The sequence below is a fragment of the Eulemur rufifrons genome, chromosome 7 (assembly GCF_041146395.1).
Source record: "Eulemur rufifrons isolate Redbay chromosome 7, OSU_ERuf_1, whole genome shotgun sequence".
Classification (NCBI taxonomy): Eukaryota; Metazoa; Chordata; class Mammalia; order Primates; family Lemuridae; genus Eulemur; species Eulemur rufifrons.
This window is the reverse complement of record NC_090989.1, coordinates 11,654,975-11,667,851: the sequence shown is the minus strand read 5'-3', so window position 1 is coordinate 11,667,851 and position 12,877 is coordinate 11,654,975. Positions and strand designations below refer to the sequence as shown.

The window sequence follows — 12,877 nt, the reverse complement described above, 5'->3', positions numbered from 1 at the left end:
AGCATGCCTTATAGTGGATGATATCTCAGATTCCATTAAATCCAGCCCTTGTCTGTCCACTTGGCTGGGGACGGGTGTGCCTGCAAACACAGTAATGGACTTTACCTCCCTCTCTGTTTCTCACCTCCTTCCCCCTCCCAAATAAACCCCACACACCTAAGCCTTTGTCTCAGGCTCTGAATCCAGGAAAACCCAACTGAGATTCTAGGATCACCATAAAAAACATCCACATGGGGGCTGTCCCTGCTCTGGACAAAGGAGGGAAGTGGCCTCAGGGTTTGCAGCCAGTGAGAGGAGGGCCCAGCAGTCACCGGTGGGAGCTGTCTCTCCCAAGTCCCCCTATCTATAGAGAGCAGAATTTACCTAGACTTGTGACAATTGCCTTATGGCCCCATGACGAGCACTCAGGGAGGGTGCCTCTCCAGGGACAGCAGGGCAGGAGGGTGAGGACTCTGCCTGGGGGTCAGGGGGGTGGGGGGTTGGGAACAGATGAAGCTTCCTGGGCCCCAGCATGGCACTTTCAGGCCCCCAGGGAGGGGGTGTTGAGCACATGCAGCCGTACACAGGCAGGAGCTCACCAAGCCAGGGGTCCAGCTCAGGGACCCCAGCCCCAGAGAGGGAGGGTGGGAAAAGGGAGATCGTGGGAACAGCCATCTGTCCATCCCCAATCCAGAGGCCACTGCTCCCAACACCAAGCTGGGCTTCCCACTCAGCGATTGTCAGGGACCTAAGGAGAGGAAGAGAGGGAAAGGAGGTGGAAAGGTTAGGGACTACTGCCCAAGGAGGCTATACCCAGCACCCACCAGCTCCAGGCCAACCAGACCCCAGGTGATAAACTTGAAACACTCAGAGATTGAGATTGAGAGAGGCTGTGTGTGTGCGTGTATGTATCACAGGCATTTGACAGGTTTTCAGTCACTTCATCTCCAAATCCAGACAGCTGGTGACACCTCCCACCACTCAGGGAGCCCACGGGGACCTAGCCACGTCAATGTGAGTCCCTGTGAGTGTCTGCCCTCCTCCTCCTGCCTTTCCTCCTGTGTCCCCTGTCTCGTCCTTCCCTCACTTCCAAGAACAAAACTCATTTTAAGTGTTTCTGCTACAACACCAGAGAACTATGTGCAGTGTTGGGGAGGAAATTGAAGGGAAACAATTCAAGCCATTTCATTCAAGTTGTGTGCACCAAGAAAGGCATCTTCTTTAGTTGGTTTGTGATAAGCCTATAGACACTTAAAATTGGTGGTAATTATATATCCTACATTAATTCATAATCAACACTTGAAAGTAGACCAGGATCAAGGTGCCTCTTGAAACTGTGAATAAGAGAAAGAAATCTCTCCCAGACAGAAAGTAACCCGTACACACCTCTGCTATAAAGTGTATCAAGCTGTATTTATATTTGTGTTTGTATCAAGGCCTACGTGCCTGCGTCTCTCCCAGCTTAGCGTGTTTTATCTCCAAATCTCCAGTGCAGAGCATATTCCTTGCTCATAGTAGAAAGTAGCAAATATTTGTTGAATAAATAAATCCTCTTTTCAAAATACAGGCCCAGCTCACAGAAACAGAAATGTAATTTATGCTCTTTTATTGAATCGGGCAAGTAGCAAATCAATAGTGACAAAATAATGCTGGAATTAGCACCAGTCCACAAGCCAGGATTCAAAAAAATGGCCTTCATTCTATATTGTTATGTTTTTTTTTAAAGTCCTTCTCTTTTGTCTTCTAAAATATTTATAGATAAAATGATATAAAGCCTGGATTTGCTTCAAAATACCTTAGGAAACTGGGATTATAGACAAGACAAGACTGGTTATGTGTGGGAATTGTTGGAGCTGGATGGTGGGGATATGGGAATTCATAAAACTAGTCTCTCTAATTTTGAAATTGAATTTCAAAATATGCTTGAAATTTTTCATTACAAAAGGTTTTTATTACCTCTGTCCTAGGAAAAATGTAATTGAACTAGAAATTTTAGAAAAAATTAAGCTAACAACTCACAACATTGGTACCATGTCCCTTTAGGGCACGATGCTCACCTATGGCCCCCATGAGTCCAGTCGGAGGGATAGGATGCTCACAGAAATTTAAACCTTGATTCTAACTTCAAAAGACAACTAAGTATTGAATATCTAAGTAATATTCAAATAAGTGCCATTCATCTGAATGGTAAAATAAGTTGGCACATTTGGATGTTTTAATGGGCTCCCAAGTGCCACCAGGAAGATCAAGCTGCCCTGTCAGAGATCAGCAGTGGATTTCTAGGATTTCCAAAGGGGAACACACTGAATGTCACCTAAGCCATCCTTAGCCTGGGATTTGAGCAAACAAAGCCATTCCACAAATGCTGAGACTGTATTTCCAAAGGCATTTTTAAATGACCTTGGAAATTCAACGCAATGAATATAATATTTTTAGAGTGGAGGAGGCTGGAATTAAGAGAAAAAGAGCACATTAGTATTTTTTTATCACTGAAACAGAGTGATGTAAGAAGAGAGAGCTCAGCTCCAAAGGATATATCTAAAATTAAAATTAGTATTTAATTACCCCCACATTAAAAAATATATGTACATATGTATACATATATGTATATGTATATGCATGTGTATAATGTATGTGTATACATATATGTAAAAGGGGGCATTCATTTCTCATTTTCCAGAGAAAGGTGGAAAAAGCCACATAAAATAATAAACATTCTTATTTTGCCAATTATAATAACTATTCATTGAGTACAAACATGAATTATCACGTATAATCCTCATCTCTGCTCTCTCAGATAGTTACTAGTAATATTCCCACTTTAAGGTGATGGAAACTGGTACCTGGGAAGATACATCGTGTGGTCAAGGTCATACTCATCAAGGGACCCCCCCCATCTCTCAATTTACAGTGATCTACTTTATTGAAGGCTCATGACTATAAATAGTGGATTCCCAGCATTGGTTTTGGAAGAATCTAGATCTAGCTGTGAATTTGAAAGTGTTCATCCATCATTTCCCACCCTAAAATAGTTTCCCCATTTCCTAAGCAAGGGCTCACAATGAATGACCTCTGAGGGAGACCTTCATGGGCAAGCCAACTATTATTCTTATCAAAAGCAGCTGATTGTTTCCGTATCTCGGCTATTGTGAACAACACTGCAATGATCGTGGGAGTGTAGACGTCTCTACAAGGCGCTGATTTCATTTCCTTTGGATATATACCAGAAGAGGGATTGCTGGCTCATATGGGAGTTCTCTTTTCCATTTGGAGGGAACATTCATACTCTGTTCCATAAATTATGGTATGTACACACACACACTCACACACACACACACACAGATAGACCTGAATATTTTTCAGCCTTAATAAAGGAGATCCTGCAATTTGTGACAATCTGAATGAACCTGGAGGACGTTATGCTAAGTGACATAGCCAGACACAGAAAGGAAAATACCGCATGATCTCACTTAAATGTGAAATCTACAACAGATGAATACACAGATGCAGAAAGTAGACCAGGGAGGCCGGGGGTGAGAGAAATGAGAAAGAAGTTGTTGGCCAAAGAGTACAAACTTGCAGTTCTAAGTTCTAAGATGAATAAGCTCTGGAGATCCAATGTACAGCACAGTGACTATAGTTAACAGCGATGTATTATATGCTTGAAATTCGCTGAGAGTAGATCTGAAGTGTTCTCACCACACACATACACACATAGTAACTATATGAGGTGCTGGATATGTTAATTAGCTTGTTGTGCTAATAATGATTTCATAATATATATCAAAACATCACATATATGAAAAAATGAATATATACAATTTTTATTTGCCAATTATACTTCAGTAAAGCTGGAAGGGACAAGAGCAGCTGATTTACCCGCGGGGTGAAAGCCAGGGCTCTCTGCGGGAAGTTCCACCAAAGGCTGGGACAGGGCTGTTTCAGTAGAAAGGAAAAGCGATAAACCCACCTGCAGATGACCAGGCAGGCCGTGACTTTGTAGGACTAGCAGATGGCACCAAAAAGTCACTGTAGTCTTTCCCACCTCCCCAAGAGGCTGTTGTGGCTCAGAACAAAACCTTGGCGGCACCTCTGACTCCTCTCTCTCTCTCTCTCTCTCACCTCACACCCAATCTGTCAGCAAATCCTAAACTTCTAAATGCATCTAGAATGTGACCACTTCTCACGCTCCACCGCCTCCACCTCCAGTAGGGCTGCCGTCGTGCTGTGCCTGGAGTCTCACAGGGGCCCCGCTCGGTCTCCCTGCCTCACGCAGGCTCCTCTTAACACAGCAGTCAGGATGGTCTCTCGAAACCCTGAGTCAGGCCAAGGGTTCTGCTCTGAACCCTCCAGGGTTCCTCCGTCACACTTGGAGTTGAAACCAAAGTCTTTGCAATGCTCCGAGGCCCTACATCATCTGCCCCTGTCCACACCCCACCCCGGTCCCTGGACCTCATCTGGGATCTTCCACTCTCCCCCTGGCTGACTCCACCCCATGCCCACCGACCCCTACCCATGTTCCTCCAACACGCAGGGCCTTTGTACTGTTTCCTGTCCCTGGAACATGCATCCCTGGATAACGCCAGGGCTCACTCTCTTGCCTTCCCCAAGTCTTTGCTCAGACATCACCTTCTCAATGATATCTGCCTTGACCTCCCTATTTAAAATTGTGACCTCCTCCACCAGCACTCAGAGCTTTCTAACCACCCCCCGGTGGCATTTTACCCCATAACACTTATCACCCTCTCACTTATGGCATCGATTACCTAGTTATCCTGTTTATTGTATACAGTCAGTCTCTCCACCTCTCCCCGAAACATACACAGTAAGTAAACACCAGCAGGGCAGAAATCATTTTTTTCTGACTGTCCAAGGTTTATTTGGTGGTTTAGTTGGCGTGACATTTGGAGAGTCGGTTGCATTGTTTGTATGTAGATCTTCCTTTTTACATTGTATGGCAATGTATGCTATTGATACATACAATGCACAAAATAAGATCCTTTAGAACAGTTATGCACAAGGACATGCAGTGTTGGGTTTACACATTGGATCCCAGGATGTGATTGATTGAGAAAAACCTGGACTAGGTGTGCTGGTCGAAGGAACCAGAAGTTATATAACACACAGTAAACACACATCTGCTTCGAAGGGCAACTGTGGCTTATGCAGCGTTGGTAGTGGTGTCTCAGCGGTGGTGGAACTATTTGACACTAGCCAGTTAAGGGTGACACAGGGAGAACCACCCATTATCAGGATACAGCTGTAGGGATTTACGAATCATTCTCATTTCTAACTGTAGGACATTGATGTTTTTCCCAGGCCATCTTAATAGCACTGCTTTAATCACAGATCAGATAAAAATGACAACACACATAACCTTCAACTAAAATCCTGTTGTAGCCTAGACAGTGAAGTGGTGTAACACTAGGAGACTTGAAAATTGCAGCTCTTTTTGGATGCCCCAAAGTGTACCTGTCCCCAGGAGTCAGAGTCACCTTCAGAGGGTCTGAGGTTCCATTCTGTCCCATGATGCAAGGAACACTAAGGAAGACGTCATCCTTTATTCCATAGAGACCCTTAATCACGGTGGAACTGCATGCACACGCCTAAGATTCTACAGTGTACCTTCTGCCAAATCTGCCACAGACGCCCAGGATGTGTAGCCTTTCACCTTTCAGTCTGATCACCTCATGAGTGCCCTCAACCACCTGCTTATGAACCTCTTTCCACTGTTCCTTATCTTCATCAGTCCCTAAATCTGGGTGCAGATTCTTCGAGGGGACATCAGCAACATTCACTCCACTCCACAGGTGCACCAGAGTCTCCACGCTCCCCAAGGACCCATCCATGACAGCTTAATGGGTGAACTCCCAGCCTCTCCCCCGTCAGGGAATGGAACCAGGCTGAATCCAGATTGCAACCACTTCCAATAACGCAGTTTTGGGGAAAGCCACTTACCTTCCAAGCCACATAGGTCAAGATATCCACTGGCTAAGAATAAGCAACTTGCAGTTTGGGCTGTATTTTACAACATTAGGAATGATGAGTTTAAAGATGTTCATGTTATGCTGGACCAAATTAAGACGGCTTTCTCCCTCTTGGTGACGTGCCCCAGCTGTAATAATAACCAGGTGGAGTTTGTAGTCGCATCATAGTCTTCGCCAGACACGATGTTTGGTGTTCTAAGGAAAAGGCTGCCGTGTTGGAGATCCATCATCTCTCCATCAGTTTGTCTTCAGTGACATCAACAAGAGCAAGCTCATCTGCCAAGTCCTTCGTTAAGATGCCGATGGCACAGCCATGCCAACAGCACCAGCCCCAACTGCTGTAATCTTATTCTGGGGGGTCTGTTCTTCCTTTAGAAGACTATGAGTCAACTGATCCTTGTGAGTTGCCACTGGACTTGGAACCAAAAGCAATCAGGAATGCAAGTCAGGTGGGTGTCGGGGGTGTGCAACAACAGCTCCAGCACCGGGCAGAAACCTTTGCATCTGCAGGGACGCAGTGCCAAGCCCATAGTAGGTATAGTTTGTGAATAAATGAAAGGTCATGAAACAGCGAGCTGAAGATGAATCTTCCAAGAATCTTTCCTGGCTTCCCTTCCTACCATGGAAAAGAAGTTGATGTGGCCAAAAAAAAGAACTGTGATATACCCAAAGAAAGAGTCATAGATCAGGACTTTCCAAAAAAAAACTATATAAATAATAAAACCACAATAAAAGTAGACATTTACCAGGGATCTTGTGCCCCCCAGGCACTATGAGAAGTGCCCCCTCAACTTCTTGAAACCCAGTCCTAGGAGGTGCTCAGGTCTCATCTGTGAGTGTGCAACTTTATTTTTTGGTAACAATTCTAACACCAAGTGGGGTCCTGCAATACAACCCTGGCACTAAGCACCCAGAATTTGTGCAGACCTCGCAAGGTAAGAGCTCAGTTCTCCACGAGACAGCCCTTACTTCAGACACCACCACACTTCACGTGTTCTCAAGCCACCTGCACCGCTGGCTGACTGGCTGCCAATGCAAGGGGTCCCATGACCCCCTCAGGTTTGGTAATTCACTAGAAAGTCTCCCAGAAACCAGGGCAGCACTCCATTTACAACTACAGCTTTTGTACAGAGACACACAGGCCAAGGTCTGGGACTGCAGAGCTTCTGAGCCCTCTCTGCGAGGACTGCAGGAGCCTCACCCTCCCACACATCAATGTGTTCACCAACCAGGAAGCCCCCCCAAACCTCAGTGTCCAGAACTTTCAGTGGGGTCTCATTACGTAGGCAGGATTGACGGGTCCTTGGCCATATGATTGAGCTCGTTCTCCAGCACACCCTCCCCTCCCCAAGGACATACTGGCCCAACACTCCAGCCTCTAGTCATGTGGCTGTTCTTTCTGGTGACCAACACCCATCCTAAGCCTCTCATCCCTCAGCATAAACTCAGGGGAGATCCAAGAAGCTCACAAATAACAAAGACACTCCTATTACTTAATAAAATCCAAGGATCATAGAATCTCCCTCCCAGGAAGCAGGAGCAAAGGCCAGCCAAATGCTTTATTCTACAAAAAATGACATTACCTAAGTTCTCTTCTAAGGCCCCACTTGGCTGGCAGAAAGGCACCTCAGTCCATTTTATTGCTATATTTTCTCCAGGATCCATTTCTATTTCCAGGGGCGGGGGTTGGGGTTCACATGGCTCCAGGATGACAGAGTAGAAGGTATGCCTCTGGGCACTGGTCCCCTCTGCTGCAGCTGTGGCACCTGGAGCGCCTGGCATGCCCAGGGACGCTGTGAGGCTGCTTAGGCCTGGCCACCTCCACCAACTGACTCGCAGCCCCATTTCCTCTCTGGGCTCTTGCTGCCCCTTTAGGGTCCATCTAGAACATGAGGCACAAGGCTTCTGTGCTCTCCCACCCCACAAACCTTTTCTTAATCTAGACTCAGCTGGTGGAAGAGAGCGGGTGAAGGCCCTTTTAGCTCAGGGACCACAGATATTTATGCACCCTCTTCCCCTCCAGCTCTCCTCCTTCCACAGCCTGGAGCATCCCTTTATGATTTCAGAAGCAAAGAACCTCGGTCCCTATATTATGCTTTCTCCTCTATCTGAAAGCCACACCTAAACCTGTCCCTTTCCTTACCAAGGGCTACCTCTTAACATCCAAAGGCCTGTTTTCAACTAGATGTTGTGCCTCCTGACAAAATGCAAATGCACACAGCAGCACCTACCAAATACCCTTGTTACAAAATGTTGAACCTGCATCTAATTGAACATCTCCAGCTAACTTCCGCTTACTGGACATATGGGGGATAGAGGAACAAATACATGACACCATAAGGAAGCAAACAGACATATACAGAATGTGGGACATTCTCCAGGACAACTGACCCAGTCTCTGAAACAAATCAAGGGAAGGATATTTAAAAGAAAAAAAAAAGAGACTACTCTAAATTAAAAGACACTTAAGAGATATAACTACCAAATGCCACATGGGGACATTGCTTGGACTCTGATTTGTACAAACCAATAATAAAGAGACCCTTTGGAGACAAGTAAGGAAATTTTACTATGGGCTGACTGTTACACCTAGTACTATACATTGCCAAAGAAGTTGTGTGCCTTCTGCAAGGTCTAATTATTGCATTGTGGTTATGTAATAAAATGTTAACAATATTTAGAGCTATGTACTGAAGCATGTGGAGATTAATTGATGTGATTTCTGGGATTTACTTTAAACTATTTCAGCATATTGAAAAGGAATAAATATAACATGTAACAAGATTTATTTTAAAATAAGATTTATTGAGGTTTACACACAATAAAGTTCACCCATTTAAAGTTTGATTAGTTTTGACAAATGTATACAGTTATGTAACCACCACAAGAGTCAAGATATAGAACATTTCCTTCACGCTACATAGCTCCATAATTATTGAGTCTAGGCAATGAGTGTGTGGAGGTTCACTGTATTATTTCCTTATTATTGTGCGTAACTCGGAATAGATCTGGCAAATATAAGATACAGAATATACTTGGGGACATGTGGAAGTGGGCAGAGGAATGAATATCTGATTCTGGAACTTGGAAGAGAAGTGCCTCAGGGAAAGTCCCCAAAAGCCACCCTGAGACAAGGGTTCACGTGCAAGTGACTTATTAAGGACATGCTGAAGAGCTCCAGCATGAACACATAGCAGGGCCCAGAAAACACTCTCCCTAAAATAGTTAACTCTATTCTGGCCTCTAGAACTAACTTCCTTTTCATGGGGATAAAGAAGGTGAAAGGCTAGAAAGCAGAGACTTGACCTGCCCTCCTGCTCACCCCAGAAACCTGGGGGCATCTGAACCTCTCCCGCTCTCAACATACCATCGACAGCCACCCAGTCGATAACCGAGTCCTGTTGATTCTCTCCCAAAATAAACCTTCCGCGCACCCATTTATGCCCATCCTCCTACCAACCCAAGCAAGGACTTCCTCTCACCTGCATGATGTCAATAGCATCCCAACTGGTCTTCCTTTCTTGCTCCAACCCACCCCATTCTGCACACAGCGGCCAGAGATCTCTTTAAAAGGAAAATCAGAACATGTCCCATATTTGCTTAAAGCGCTTGCACGGAACAGCCTGGCGGTTCTCAGGCAATTGCATGTAGAGTTGCCCTATAACCCCGCAATTCCACTCCTAGGTGTGTATCCAAGAGAAATGAAAACAGGTGTCCACACAGAATCACCCCCAAAGGCCATACCTCCCGATACTGTTGCATTGGGGATTCAATTCCAACATGAATTTTGGAGGGAACAAAAATGTTCAAACCATCATTGACAGGACAGATGCAACTCAATGGCGTTGATAAAAAGTGCTTACCATGTCCAGGAACTAGTGCTTATAAAATTCACAACAGCCTAATAAAGTAGGGGCTCTTATTATTCCCACTTCATAGATAAAGAAACTGAAGCTCAGAAACTTTAAGGCCACAAAGCAATATGGGTTAAACCAAAATACATGCATCTCCCAATTACCCTGTATGTGGAAACCAAAAATCAACTCGCTGTGTGACGCACTGGCCCCATGGTTAACTCACTGAATGATCACTCCACCATTTTCTGAATTTCCTGAGGATTTGTGGAAGTCCTCATACTCTGTAGATTCACGATAGTTTCATTCTGGTCTTCCTACTGCAGTCGGTTTGCTCTAAATTTGTTGGCCCAGGGCAGCTGAATATCGGCCTTCTGGGCGTTCCTCATTTCTGGTGTGAAGCACTTGTCCAGCACATTGGGTTTCTGTGTGAATGTGTGAGATGTGCCGTGTGGGAATTTCACATCATTTATTTCTGCAGACTTGTGTCCCGCCCCTGCCTCTGCCTTTGCCTTTGGCAGTGACACCAAAACCTGCTTTGACCCAGTTTGAAGTATCCTTCTCACTGTTTCAGCAAATGGGTCATCCTGTGAATTAATTTTCCACTAACTGAGCTGAGCCTCAGTAACCAGCAGAACCAGGAGAACTTGAACTCCAAATGCTGTGCTGTGGTTCCCTCATACCCAGTCGCCTTCTTGAGCTTTATGTGACCTGAGTCCTTGGCTGTGTGTTTGAGGGCTCGTTGGTGGCTTCTTGTTCGGGTTCTGGCGCCTCTGATGCAGCCTCGGCGTCAGCCTGTGCCGACCTGCCCTGCGCCTTCCTGATGTTTGCTCCGCATCCCCCAGCACCGCTGCACGTGCAATTAGGTGCCTAATAAAGTCTTTGCATGCTGATGTTGATAATGATGATGTGCAGTGGCTGTGATGATGACGATGACGACAACTGGGAGCAATGGAATGAAATTATGCAGAGGGGCTGATAAGCTAAACATCAAAGTCTCCTGATGCTGAAATTTACAGAATTGTTGGCACCTCCCTAGGGCAGGTTGGAAACGCTCCTCCTTGGAGACAGCCCATCTCTCTGTATATCAGGGTATTTATAGCCAGTATCACTAAGCCTCGGAAAAGGTTTCTGCATGCTGCCAGATCCGGGGCGCAGCAAAGGGGTGGCTATGTGCCCTTTCATATCTGCTTCTAATAGTGATTCATCAGAAATCTGCAGAAGTGTGTGCGTGCTGACTGTGGTGCCGTTAAGACGGCCAACATTTTTGGTGCTCCTCATGGAGAGCTGGAGTCGGCTCCCCTGACGCTGAGCTGGTCTTATGAGTTGCTTTGACCACTGGAATGTGACAGAAGTGACTTGTGCTGGTTCCAGATCTGGACTTTGAATGGTCTCCCAGCTTCTGCTTAGGCTTCAGCTGCTGTGCCGTAGACATCTGGGCCACCAGGGGAGAGGTCATGCAGGGAGGGACCTAGGGGACGAGTGGCCATCTTGGGCATGTCACCCCTCAATTGAGCTCGAAACTGAATGCAGTGACACACGGGATCCCAACTGACATCACGTGCAAGCAGAAAATAGCCTGGCTGAGCCCTGTCTGACCTCCTCGACCACAGAATCCAGAGGAAGAGTACATTGTTATTGTTTTAAGCCACTAAGTTTTGGGGTGGTGTGTTACACAGAAATACCTAACACATAACTGCTCTGTTGGAGCCAACAGAAAACTGAGACAATCCACTACAGGACTGTAGGATCCATCCCTATAGAGGACATAGAAATTCCCCCGAGCCAGGCCCGTCTATCTTGGGGGTAGATGTGGAGAACAGTGTAGTCAAAGGAACCCTGGCTCCTGCTGGGAAGGAGCCTCCCCAAATGAGACCATGAGCTAAGTGGCTCCTACTATGGGAATATTTAGTGTCCCCCTAAAATTTGTATGTTGAAATCTTCACCCCCAATGTGATAGTATTTGGAGATGGAGGCTTTGGGGGTGATTAGGTCATGAGTGGGGAGCCCTCATGCATGGGATTAGTGCCCTTTTAAAGGGGACCCCATGAGCTCTCTCACCCTCTTTGCACCATTAGAAGACAAGTCTGCAACTCAGAAGAGGCCCGCACTAGAATCTCACCATGCTAGCACCTGATCTGGGACTTCTAGCATCCAGAACTGTGAGAAATCCGTTTTTGGTGTTTCTAAGCCATCTGTTCTATGGTACTCTGTCACGGCAGCCCCAAGTATGACAGTCCCCATGGCTCCTGCCTCCTCCCAATCCTTCCCCAGGGTCACACACTGAAATACTTACAGAGACTAGGCAAGTATACCTGGACAAGCTCCAAAAGGAACTGTATTTCCCATGTTTTTGAGACAGGCAGCCCTTTCTGGGTGTTTCATTCTCACTTTTGCTAGACATGGGAGTATAAGAGAAATGATCTCTACTAGCAGACAAACAGCCATGCAAGGGCACCTACAAATGGCAAGTGACATGCAGGTTCAGGCTCAGGGTGGCAATCGGGAGTGATGGTCGGTGGATGCCGTGGTATGCTGCCCACATCCCCGACAGAACACGGCATCATTCCCTTGGCACCAAGAGCGTGCATGCTGAGGGCGTTCTCGGGGTCACTCTGTGGGAATTGCCTTCAGCTGAAAATAGCCACCTTGCTCATGGTTACGCCCCTCCTCCGGGGCAGCCCGCATCTAGTGGCGATTACTATGGCTCCTTCCTTGGGGCAGGACGACTTGGAAAGGCCATCCTAGCTCCTGCGGGATGAGCAAAGCCCTTAGTGTGACCAATCCTCCACACTGCGATTCAGCTTTCCTGTCCGATCCTTCTTCCTTCATCCCCCTATCAGTGTTGATCCTGAGACCACCCACAAAACTCCTGACTGTAAATTCCCATCTCAGGGACCCCCACCTACGAGCAAGACTGACAATGGCCAGGGAGTGGGCAGCTGCTGCTCTAGCCCATTGTCACATGTTGTAACTGGGCTAGATCGTGCAACGTTTTGTGAGAAGTTATAAATCTAGAATTTCATGAGAAATCTTGTAATATTTAAATGTCAGCTT

At 46.2% G+C, this 12,877-nt stretch overlaps 1 pseudogene; it reads right to left on the bottom strand.

The window, feature by feature from the left end:
• Positions 1 to 12,365, bottom strand: part of LOC138385679 (L-lactate dehydrogenase A chain-like) — a 63,802-nt pseudogene extending 51,437 nt beyond the window's left edge.
• Between the last annotated feature and the right edge of the window lie 512 nt (positions 12,366 to 12,877).